General features: G+C 36.7%; 1 pseudogene; it reads right to left on the bottom strand.

The window, feature by feature from the left end:
- Positions 1-2,012: 2,012 nt before the first annotated feature.
- LOC101553515 (pre-mRNA-splicing factor SLU7-like) lies at positions 2,013-7,188 on the bottom strand (annotated as a pseudogene).
- Positions 7,189-12,490: the final 5,302 nt, after the last annotated feature.

Here is a 12,490-nt window from a genome sequence, read left to right as displayed (position 1 = left end):
CTGTGGGGCAGACCTCCTGGTTCTTATCTCTACTACTCTTGAGTGTTAGTGTCCCATTCTGCTACTTTATATTCCACATATGAGTGTGATCTTTCTATGTCTGTCTCTTTCTGACTCATTTCACTCAGCATTACATTTTCCATGTTGATCCACTTATAGGCAAATTTCATGACTTCATCTTTTCAAACTGCTGACTTTAAAGGAAATCTCTTGATAGCTGAAAAATTTAGCTATTCCCCTATTTTACTTCTTTGATGAATTTTAAACCCTACTAGATAGTATTAACTGGAAACTTGCCATAAAATGGGGCAAGGGTGTAATCCATAAAGCTCCCACTGTTATCATTATTCCAAGTAAGTTATTATGTGCTTGCAGGTTTTTAATCTCTCTTAAATATTTTCCTTTACCTCGTTAACAAAAGCAACCACTTACCAAGCTGCCAATGAAACAGAGAGACACGGACATGATTTTTCCAACACCTGATTGGTTACAGTTAAACATATATCAAGTTTGTGAAAATGCAAATATTTAAAAAATACTAAATTATATCGTTTGGAAAGGTTTAATTCTTTGGAAAGGGCAAAACTATCTTGGGGCTGAAAGAAATGTCACAGAATGAATAAATAGTTGCTTAGTATAGAAAGATTTTGCTTAACTTTTTCTTAAGAAAATTCCTTTGTGCACATAAAAATACAAACCAAAATTTGTATGTGTTTTCCCTGATAATCATCTGTGTATGTGTGTATGTGTATGTGTGTGTCTGTATGTGTGTCTGTGTGTGTCTGTATGTGTGTCTGTGTGTGTGTGTGCAGCTTGAGACTCAGGCCCAGAGACAGAACCTAAGGATAGACAGAATTTATTTTTCTTCTCCTACAGTTCAAGTTTCTTATAATGCTCATTTGAATATAGTCAAGAGGCCAGAGGGATGGGACAGTCAGTAAGTTACTTGCCTTGCACACAGCCAACCCACATTTGATCCCAAATGGCTGACCCCCCTTCCTCCCACACCACCCCCTTTTCTTCTGTGCCCTATCATGAGTGATCCCTGAACACAGAGCCAGGAGTAAGCCCTGAGCACCACCAGTTGTGTCCCCACGCCCTGCAACACACAATTAAAGGTAAAATAAGAACGATATGTTTAAGGATATGAACATTAACAAACATCTTATTTCACGTAATGTTCTCTTTTAACAAGATGTAGGGAATGGATTATCTTGACTTCTCAAATTAGGATTTTTTTCAAACCAGAAAAAAATGTTTGAGCCAACATTAGTTAGCTAAACAAATGTATTTTGCATTTCTGTACCTCCATATCGAAGATATTCCTTTCTTCTTAGATTGGAGGTAAAATGCTTTATCATAATAATAGAGTCAAATAACTTCTTAAATTATCTAATCTGAATGTAGTGAGGTTAACAACAAATCATATTTATCAATAATATAATGTTTTTTTCTTAGAAATAGGTGATACTTGTTATTCTGAATGCGATTTCTTAAGCATGATTAAGTCACAAAGTGACTTTTAATACTATTTTTCAAGTTAAGAATGTATGGGAGCTCTATGTTATGAAAGTTAGTATTTAGTCAACAGCATGTGATTTTGTACACTGTAGCACTGTCATCCCATTGTTCATCAACTTGCTCGAGCGGGCACCAGTAACGTCTCCATTTCTCCATTGTAAAACTTGTTGTTACTATTTTTGGCATATTGAATACACCAAGGGTAGCTTGCCAGGCTCTGCCATGTTGGCCAGATTCTGTCGGTAGCTTGGGGCTCTCTTAGAAGGATGGAGGAATAGAATTCGGGTTGGTTATGTGGAAGGCAAATGCCCTACCCGCTGTGCTATCATCTCTGTGGAGAGCAATGAATTTCCTATGCAACCTCTGAAAGTTTTATTATTGAAGTCAGGCAGCATGAAAAGCAGACACGATTTTTTCCATTTCTCATCTTTAGCAAGAAGCCGAGAAGAGTGAGTTCACTGTGTATCTGAGGTAAAGTCTGTGTCTAGTCTCTACTGTCCTAAGAAGGAGGCCACAGGGTCATCTGGCCTCTGGCATTTCATTCTGCAGGTCTCTATTTCTTCCTCTGTGGGCTCCCGGGTTTCATAGGTACAATTGTATGGCCGCTTCCTCTCATTGATCTGCATGATATCCTTGACATGAAGAAGACGGACCACCTTGGCATTCAGCGCCTTTTTCAGCTTTTCGTGTTTCTTTTCCTCATCATCGCTGTGTGAACTACTCTTTCAATGCATCTTCTTCTTTCTCCTTGTCTCTTCTTTTAGTTTTTCCTGATGCATCTCCATAAGGGTTTGAGGCATTTCCACTGATTCTTCTTCAGTTGTATCATTTAGAATATATTCCTCTGAATTATCAACCTCCTTCCCAACCTCTCCAGTACAGTAGGAATACTTGAAAAAGGAGTCACAACACTTGCATCCCCCCCATCTGCCATCTTTCCAGTAAGATCCCCAAATATGAGTGTGTTTGTGGATTTCCACATCCTCCTCGTACTTGGAGCAGGCAACAACCTGTTCCGGACCTTTGATGACGGTCCCATGCCTTGAGTATTCTACATAGTCTTCGGTTTGAGCTAAGAGCAGTTCTGCTGGAGGGGCAGCCAGGTGTTAATTGACCACCATACTTCTCTAAGAGGCTCGCTTTCTGCTGCTCTTTGAAGTCTTCTTTTTTGACCTTGAAGGACTAACCAACATTTCGAGTTTCATAGGATCAGCTTGTAGATGCACTTCTGATCCTTGGTCAGAGGCTTCCTGAGCGAACAACTGTGTCTGAGCCATTGACAGGGTATCACCCATGCATCTAAGGAAGTTATCGTCTGGATTCTTTCCTGCATTGGAATAGGGATTCTCTCTCATTGCTCTGGTCTTGGGATCGTAGTAGACAGAACTTGGATCTAATTTCTGCAAATATTTTGCAATATCTTCTTGAATCCTGAGATTCCAAACAGTGATCAGACTCTTGGAATCAAAGTTCTGTCCAGGCATGGCAATGTTATCTGCATATTTATCTTCCTCCTCATCTTCACTGTTATAATTCTTTTCTGCCTGAGAATTTGGTTCCTCTTCTCCCCACTGGTGTTTTGGAGTATTAGCCAGTTCCACTAATTTCCCCAAGGCTTCTTGGAGTTTTTAGACTTTCAGTGTGGCTATATCCACTTTGGCATATTCTTCTACAATTTTCATGTGTTCCTCTGGATTGTAGCCATTCCACTGATATCGCTTTTGTACACTATTTCCCTTAAGTAGTAAATTTGTGCACAATTTCCCTGAAATCTGGACATGGGGGAAATGCAGTTATCTTCTCATCATGACCTAAAAATTTCCAGGAATGCCTTATGACCCTTCCCAGAGAAGGGATGGTCAGCAGGGAGTATTACCATGTGGGAAGAAGATTCTTCATTTACGTCCCCAGAGGATACAAAATGAAAGGTTTATGATTCTACTTACAAGGATTGTGTTTGGCTAAGTTGTGGGAACTCCCTTGTATAATAAATACAGCTTCTTTCCAAAACATGTTGATGCTAAGATGAATTTACAATAGCTTAGAACAAGAACTATTTACATCTCCCATATTGTAAAGCTGCTGTATTTTACTGAACTGCTCCGATGTTTTCTATATTTGGGAAAACTCTAAAACACTATGAAAAAACATAGACATAATGCAATCTTTGAAATAAAGAAAACTAGAAAATAATTGACACAATTTCTGGATATGAGTTCTAGTTCTATGATTAATTTGTTCTTTGCTCTCCCCTGAAAAATCTTAATCGCTCTACATTTCTATTTAGGCTAGAGCGATAGCACAGAGGATAAGGCATTTGCCTTGCACACAGCCGACCTGGGTTCAGTTCCTCTGCCCCTTTTGGAGAGCGTGGCAAGCTTCCAAGAGTATCTTCCCCGCATGGCAGAGCCTGGCACGAATATACCCGTGGTGTATTCGATATGCCAAAAACAATAACAACAAAGTCACACAATGGAGACATTACTGGTGCCCGCTCAAGCAAATTGATGATAACAGTGACAGTGACAGTGACCTTTCCATTTACAAACTTAAATGGGAATGATAAAAACATGCTAGTGGTAGATATAAATGGTGAAAACAATAGTATGTGAAAGGACCTATCACTTTTGATGCCATAGATAAATCTAATGCTGAACATTAGAATAGTAACAGTAGATTTTATTCAGTACTATTACATTTCTGCCTTTCCAAATTTCCCTAAAGGACTGGGCTCAGTTCCAAATAGGATGGACATGTGGATATTTAACCAAGGAATCAGATTTGTGGCCAATGGACAGAAAATTACTAAGAGGAAGCACCAAGACTAAAGGAGAATTTAAATAACCAAAGGCGACAGGATCTTAGCTGGCAGAATTTGGTGATCAAGCATCATTTGAGAAATGGCAGAAGATGAGGGCAGAGGGCAGTGAGCTATGGGGGGAGGGTTGGGGTAGGGCTTGATGTGCCCTTTTGCTGAAATGACTCAGCAGGACTCTTGCTAAAAATAGAATTCTTTTTTGGTTTTGGGTACTCAGGGCTTGCTCCTAGCTCTGTTCTTCAGTATCACTCCTGGTGGTAGTTGGGAGCCATATACAGTTCTGGGGATTGAACAGGGGTCAGTTAAGCAAAGAATCTTTTCCTGTGGTCCCAATATGTTCATTAAATCATGGATTCTACTTTTTATATTATGTTAATATTTTGTGAATCATATTTTATTGATTTTTAAGATCAGAATACTTTAAAGTTCAGTTAAGCAAAGAATCTTTTTCTGTGGTTCCAGTATGTCCAATAAATCATGGATTCTACTTTTTATATTATAATAATATTTGGTGAATCATATTTTATTGATCTGTAAGATCAGAATACTTTTATTTTGTTGACATCTTGTGTTATTTCAGATTTCCAAGGGAGTAATAAGATAAAAAGATTTTGAAAAAAATATAATTTTATTTAATATGGAAAGTCATTTACTTAAACCTAGGCAGGAAATGTACCCAGAGTTTTTTTCAAGTAATTTTTTATGGTATACTAATTCCTTTAAACTTTTTCACCACTGAAAAACTCATTATCTTTCCAACTTGTATTTAATAAACAATGTTTCAATGAAAAAAAATAATTTTATTTAAAATGCTAGCAACTTTATTTCTAGTTTTAATGCTATAAGCTTATTTTTGGCACATTTATATGCTTGTTATCAAGATAATTCAGCAAAAATATTTAAAATTTATATTATTTCTCTTAGAAGAAATACTCTTTAGAAAGAGTATCCAAGCTCAAAATGTGATGCAACTTCTGTGCATTAATCCCTTGCATACTCCCACAGAATTCCCATTATGCCTTGACAACAGCTTGTCATCCATTTGGCAGAGTTTTTACCCTTTAAGAACAACCAAATTCCAAATTGTGGAGGTGTATTTTAAAGGGGAAGTTTTCTTTTTATTATATATGTTTTCTGTATGCATAGAATGAAAGAAAATTCAAATGTTGAAATGTAAAAGGCTTTAATGAAGATATGTTTTATTTTTGCTTAAAATTGTTTTGGATTTTAGACCAACCAGATCCAGCTCCTGTCTCTGCACTTAGGAATTGTACCATCTAGCATGCTGTGGATCAAACCTGGGCCAGTTGTGTGCAAAGCAAGTATCCTGTCTGCCGTACTAGCTCTCTAGTTTGTTCAGCATCTTTTGATGTTTGATTAAGTGTGACATGTTGAAAATTGTTGCCCTAAAAATCGGACAAGTTTATAATTATGTAGTGATCTTCTCTTTCTTTCCTGATAGTTTTTCTTATTCAGAAGTCTGGTCGCCTAAAATTAGTACAACTACTTCCTCCTTCACTTGATTAGTGTTTTCATGTAACATCATTCCGCATACATTGACTCTATACCATAAGGAACTTTTCATTAAATATGGATTTCCTGTATTCTGTATATGCTTTGGTCTTACTTTTTATTTTTGTATTTTGATTTTTCTTGGAGGTACAATGTTATACAAGTGTGAATTTCTTTTAGGTGCACAGATTCACCCCTCTTTTAAGTATGTTACCATATCACACTCATTACCAAAGAACGTATACCTTTGTGCTACAGTCCCCTGGACACATTCCTTTTAGAGTGTTCTTTTTTTCTCACCCTTATGGTAATCTTAATTCTGCATCCAGAAGAATCCAATAGTTTATTTTTATATGTCTCTGTTATCTCGTTGGTTATTCTAGATCCCATATATGATTGAGATAATTCATCTTTGACATTCTCTTAATGGCTTATTTACTTAGCATGCCTCCTCCAGTACCATCTATATTGTCAGAAAGGATTGTTTTATTCTCTGAGGTCATTTTAGCCATTTCTCTGCAGACCTACAGGGTTTCTCTGCCATTATTATTGCTGACACAGGTGACATGTAATTTTTAAAAAGCTTTTCTTGGATATTTCTCTTTCCCAGGTTAATTTGACTCTAATAAAAATTGTAGCATGGTGACTCTGGTTCATGGTATGACCTAAGAGCAGACCTTAGAAAATAAAAAGGAAAAAGAAAAGAGGAAAAGAAATGAGGGGAAAGAAGTAAAATGACATGACTTATTTTGCTTTCCAGGCTGGAAGAAGTAAATAGAGAGTAGGCTATTCCCTTACACTCAATTCATCAAGGAGCAGCACTCCAAATTCACCCTCTTTTAATTGTCAGGTCAAGCTCCCAGAGGTCAAGTCCCAGACTTTTAGTTGCTTAGTGATGGTTTGATTGTATCTCATTTTATTCAGTGATAACATGTTTCTCTGTACATTTTATTTCTGAAAACAGAACTTGCAGTCAGTCACCTGTCAACTACAGTTCAAGTTTTCCTACCCTGATACTGGCTCTGACGGAAGTTTCTGTTTGGAAGTTTTGAGTCTCTGTATTTACCTGCTTGTCTCTCAGTTTTAGAGGCAGAGGTTGCTCTGTGTTTTCACTTCTTTTTGGGATCTAAGAAGAGTTGCAGATTTTTCAGTTTGTTTAGCTTTTGCCTGTTTTATGACAACACGTCAACTTCTAAGCATCTTACAAGCTGGATTCGGAAATGGAAGCCTCCAATAATGGATTTTTCACAGTGAATTTAATTAAGCAAAGTCTTAAGAATATGTTAGTAGAAATATATATACACATATATGTATATACAACTTACTGTATTCGACATTTTCTAAACACTTCAAATTCCTAATTAACAGGCAAAGGTCATGTAGTTACACTTCCACATTATCATGACCGATTCCTTCCTTTCTATGCTTTCAAAAGATCACATCATCATCTCCCATGACAACTGAGAACTAAGAAAATTGTTAGTAAATTATCTCTCTCTTAACCTGCTTTCTTCATCAGAGAAGAAAGAAAGCCAAATTTCTAGTGAATTTAGGTTTTTTCTATTTTGTTTCCTACTTAGCATTTTTAAGTTTAAGGACAAGTCTTTATTGTTCCATGGACCTAAAAGAAGAACTATAGAGGTGACACTGTACTGTAGGATTCCAGACTTTTTTTTTGTAAACTTCCCTGATCTAGTTGGGTGTGCCAACCCCCCAAATAATAGATGAATTGTTATTTAAGAAAGTAGTTTCTAGCCTTATGAAAGGCATACAGAGCTTGCAAAAAATATTAAGAATACTTTCTCTTTTTCCATTTGTTGTCAATAACACTTAATATGATACTCAACACTAGGAACCATATGTATGAACCTAGTTCATCCATATTTTATTATTTATTTTGTTTTGTTTTGGGGTCACATCCAGTGCTGCTCCTGTCTCTGTGCTTAGGGATCACTCCTGAAGGGTTTGGGACCTATAGTGGTTCTGGGGATCAAATGTTGACCAGCAGCTTGCAAAGCCAGCTTCCTTCCTGCTGTAATATCACTCCCACAGGGCCCCTATTGTTTATTAATTTACTCTTGTGAAACTGACCAAGGGCATATAGGCAAGGTATAAAGGAATTATTCCAGAAAATCCTGAATTATAATTTTATTTTATTTTTTTTATTAAATTTTTATTTTATCACCATGTGGAAAGTTACAAAGTTCTCAGGTTTATGTCTCAGTTATACAATATTCAAACACCATCCCTTCACCAGTGCCCATATTCCACCACCAAAATCCCCAGTATACCCCCCGCTCCCGCCCCCACCCCAAACTGTATAACTGATGAATTTCACTTCATTTTCTCTTTACCTTGATTATGTTCCATATTTCAACGCAAAACTCACTATTGTTGTGGGAGTTATACCCCCAAACAAGATAACCCTATTAAGGAAGCATTTGATAATTAGTTTTCCATTAAAAGATGGTATGTTTTCAGTTTTTAGAAAAGGTCGCGAGGCCGCGTGCGCGGTTTGATGTGTCCCAGTCCCACATCCTGGAGCCGTGTTAATTGCTGCTCAGTGTCGCCAGGGCTCCATCTGGAGAAGGTGTGGTGGCTGCACCTCCTCCATCTGGATCCCCAGTGTTGCTGGCCCCGTTTCGGTTCCGGAGCATTCTCCAGTTGCATTGCTCACCAGAACGCTTGGCTGCTTCTCTGTTGAATGTGGCAAGATGGCCCTGAATTATAATTTTACTAAAAAAGATATTTAGTTCTCCACTTGAATAATTCTACACTTTTGTTTAAGGAATGAACAAAGGTAATTCTATTTAATCATTCTATTCTTAACAATTAACAATTCTAAAATGGTTCTCTGCCCAACTTGAGGCAAAAAATATTTTTGTTTGATGCCATATAATAGACATTTTCACCTGGAGTCCCCATTTTCCTGAAGTTTTTAACCAAAAATTCAGTGCAAAATTATATATATGTGTAAATATATATATATATATATATATCAGGGTTGGCAATTGAAGGACAATATGAAATAGATACAGCGCTTTGGAGCTGAGTCTACTCACAGATTTCTGGCAACAATAAATTCACAGATGAATGTTTTACCCTATTATAATGAAGAAAAATAATTATTCAATATTAAAACAAATCAAAGATTTTTTAAGAAATTGATTTACACATTGTAAAGTTAATTTTTAATAAAACTATAACTTTGAAATAAAAAATTGATTTACATCTAAACACATATTTAGAACTGGTATGATAGCATAGCAAGTAGGGGACTTACCTTGTATACTACCAATCTGGGTTCAATTCCTGGTACTTCAGATAGTTCCTCTAACTGTCCAGGAGTGATCCCTGCCTGAGTGCAGAGCAAGGAGTAGGGCCTGACTACCACTGGGTGTGACCCCAAATAAAAAAAAAGCACACATTTAAAAATACTCTGTTTTTATTTACTTATTTAATTAATTATTTATTTTTTGACTTTTTGGCTCACACCTGGTGATGCACAGGTGTGCTGGGAATCGAACCTGGTTTGGTCACATGCAAGGCAAACACCTTGCCCACTGTGCTATCACTTCAGCCCATATACTCTGTTTTTATTTCTCTAGAGAAATACTTGAAAAAAAGGAAATCTACCGCTACACTAAAACCAACACCAAAAAAATAAAATAAAATAAAACCAACACCAAAGAAATTCTTTCTTGCTCCTTTTTCTACTTGTAGAGCTAATTTTTCACTTACAATCATTTATCCTCCTTTCCCTCTGCAAACATTTGTTTCTTTAATAATAATGGAAATAAAGGTAGAGCAAAATTTTCTTGGTATTCTATTTATTTGGCTTCTGGAAATCTCAAAACCAAGTAAATAAATGTGGTTATATCATTTACATAACCATAAATATTAACACATGGTCTGAAACACAGAATTCAAAATGTTCCCACCCTTCCTATGTGACAATTATAAATTAAATAAACTTAATAGAACTTTGTTAAGGAGTTTCTGGAATCAAAACAACTGGGCTGCTTGCCACACCAAAATAGCTTGACTTGCAAAGGGTATAAACCTTCAACCAAATTAAGAGGATGCAAAATCATTGCATTAGATGGTGGAGGTCTGTCTTCACATTACAAATGCCTGGGAAACAGGAAATACAAATTCAATAAAGATATATTGTTACATTCTTTGAGGAAGAATAATTGTTGGATGTCAGACACCAGTGAATAATTATCATTGAGTCGATGATCAAAGGTGACTGGGCTTTAACAAACTATTCTAATAATCACTTGACTGTTGCCTTATAAATAAATACAAGTTAGTTGGCTAATGTGACTGAAGGATTATAGTGGGAAAACTTTTTATCTTTGTGATGGAGGAAGTGGGTTTAGTAGTGGTGGGTGACAGAGGCCAAGAAACTATTTGGTCAAATACAAATTACCTATGTATGTTACAGCACATTTTTAATCTACGTGCATGATATTCCAGTCACAACGATACCTAAAAATTTAGTATTCTGCATTTTGAAGCTTTATATTATACATTTTGGTGGGGAACTTCCAAAGTGTATAATTTTACTTGGAAGCAATATCTTATTTATTTCCTGCTACATAGGACAGAGAGAATAGACTGGTAGCCAGAGAGTGATTATTTTGTTTTCTCAATAGAATTTTTCCACATGTGATTTATAATCTTTACTTTGGGATGCACACAGGGATAGAGGAAATTCATTTTGAGGAATGCTGTTCACATGTGGATTAGAAAAAATATTTAAAGTGTACTTTCAGATGTCCTGTCAATATAAGCACAGCTCTCTCTTTTTCTCTCTTTCTATCTACCTACCTATAATCTGTCTAAACTACTTATTCTATGCACCACATTTCTTCTTAAATATTTATATATCCATCTCAACAAATACATCATCATCATCATCATCATCATCATCATCATCATCATCATCATCATCATCCCATTGGTTATTGAATTCTCGAGTGGTCTCAGTAACGTCTCTTTTCGTCCTAGCCTGAGATTTTAGAAGTCCTTCTTTACACGTCCTTTCCAATGGTGCTGCATTGGAGGCTCTTTCAGGGTCAGGGGAATGAGACCCATGATTGTTACTGGTTTTGGCATATGAATATGACACAGGGAGTTTGTGAGGCTCTCACATGTGGGCAGGAAACTCTTGGTAGCTTGCCAAGTTCTCCCAGAGGGAGAAAGAGGAATCGAAAGAGCTATGCTTGGAGTATCACGTTTCACTCAAGTGAGAGAAGGGATCCGTTGTTCCGACCTCCGTCAACGATCAAGAATCAGGGATGCTGTCTTGTCTGTCAAGGTGTCAAAATTCAAATGGGCTGGACACATAATCGTAATGTGATTTAGAGACGACCGCTGGACTAGAACTGTTACTGACTGGATTCCACGGGACATCACAAGACCGCGTGGCTGCTTACCTACGAGATGGTCAGACTTCTTTGTCAAAACCTTAAATGAAAGGTTTGAAACACTTCGTGTTCCTGGAGTGAGCAGATACCATTGGGTTACACTAGCACTCGACAAGGGCAAATGGAGACGTTACTGGTACCCACTCGAGCAAATCAAAGATCAATAGGATGTCAAGTGATACAAATGAAACATTCTCATATGTGTTTTAAAGAATGTAATATAATTATTATTTTAAGAAACTAAAAACCTTTGTATGTTTACAGATTTAATGTATGATGTAATTTCAGACATTTGTCAAACAATCTCTTTTATTTTTCCACTAGCTTCCAATATTATTTTTTAATATTTAAAATGATTTTATCAAGGGAGGGGGAAATGATTTTAATTCATTTTTTATTAAAAAAAGTATTCCCTTACACTTCATATAAGCACTGTGGTTTACAGAATCTGTAAACAGAATTGTTCATGATGGTTTGTTACAAGCATTCAATATTCCAGCACCAATCCCATCACTATTGCCGCTTTCCACCACTGTTATTTCCAATTTCCCCAAATACACCTTAAGCCTGCCTCCATAGCAGGTTCTAAATTATTTATTTTATATTGCTTTTTATAACTGATTTGCTAAAAAAAATCAAAAAATGTTTCCTTAGAAGAAAATTATTGAATATTATTTTATCTAACTATGGAGCCTTCAAATAAGAGATTACAGAGATGTTGTTACAGGTTAAGTCTTCTTTATTTATGTTTTGTTAATTTAAATTGGTTGCCTCCTACATTACATTCTATCCAGTCTCCTGATTTATCAGTATGTAGAGTTCGAGATGTTGCGTGGCCACATTCATGGCCACGTACTCAAGGAAGTCCAAAATTTTTAACAGCTGATAAAGCTGGAGTTAAATTATTAGCTGGGTGGTGGCTTTGTGGGATGTGTTTCTGCAGGGCCTTCCAGAAGGGAGATGGGAAGAGGCAGCCCATCTCCGACTGCATGAAAGCCGGGAGGTTTCAGTCACAAAGTCTGCATACCTGAAATTTTCAACAGATTAACTTTTGGATGAGGATTTTTCTGAGCAGTGGAATCCAGCTGGGAGCATGACAATTGTGGAGTGTGGAGTTTTTGATTCCTGGGGATCTCTTTGGGCAGGCATGGACTTACCTGTCTCCCTCCAGTTTGCCCTGGATGACAATCTTGTGTGAAGTCTG

The sequence above is a fragment of the Sorex araneus genome, chromosome 2 (assembly GCF_027595985.1).
Source record: "Sorex araneus isolate mSorAra2 chromosome 2, mSorAra2.pri, whole genome shotgun sequence".
In the NCBI taxonomy this organism is placed as follows: domain Eukaryota; kingdom Metazoa; phylum Chordata; class Mammalia; order Eulipotyphla; family Soricidae; genus Sorex; species Sorex araneus.
Note: the sequence above shows the minus strand (reverse complement) of the source record. Positions and strands in the feature narration are given on the sequence as shown.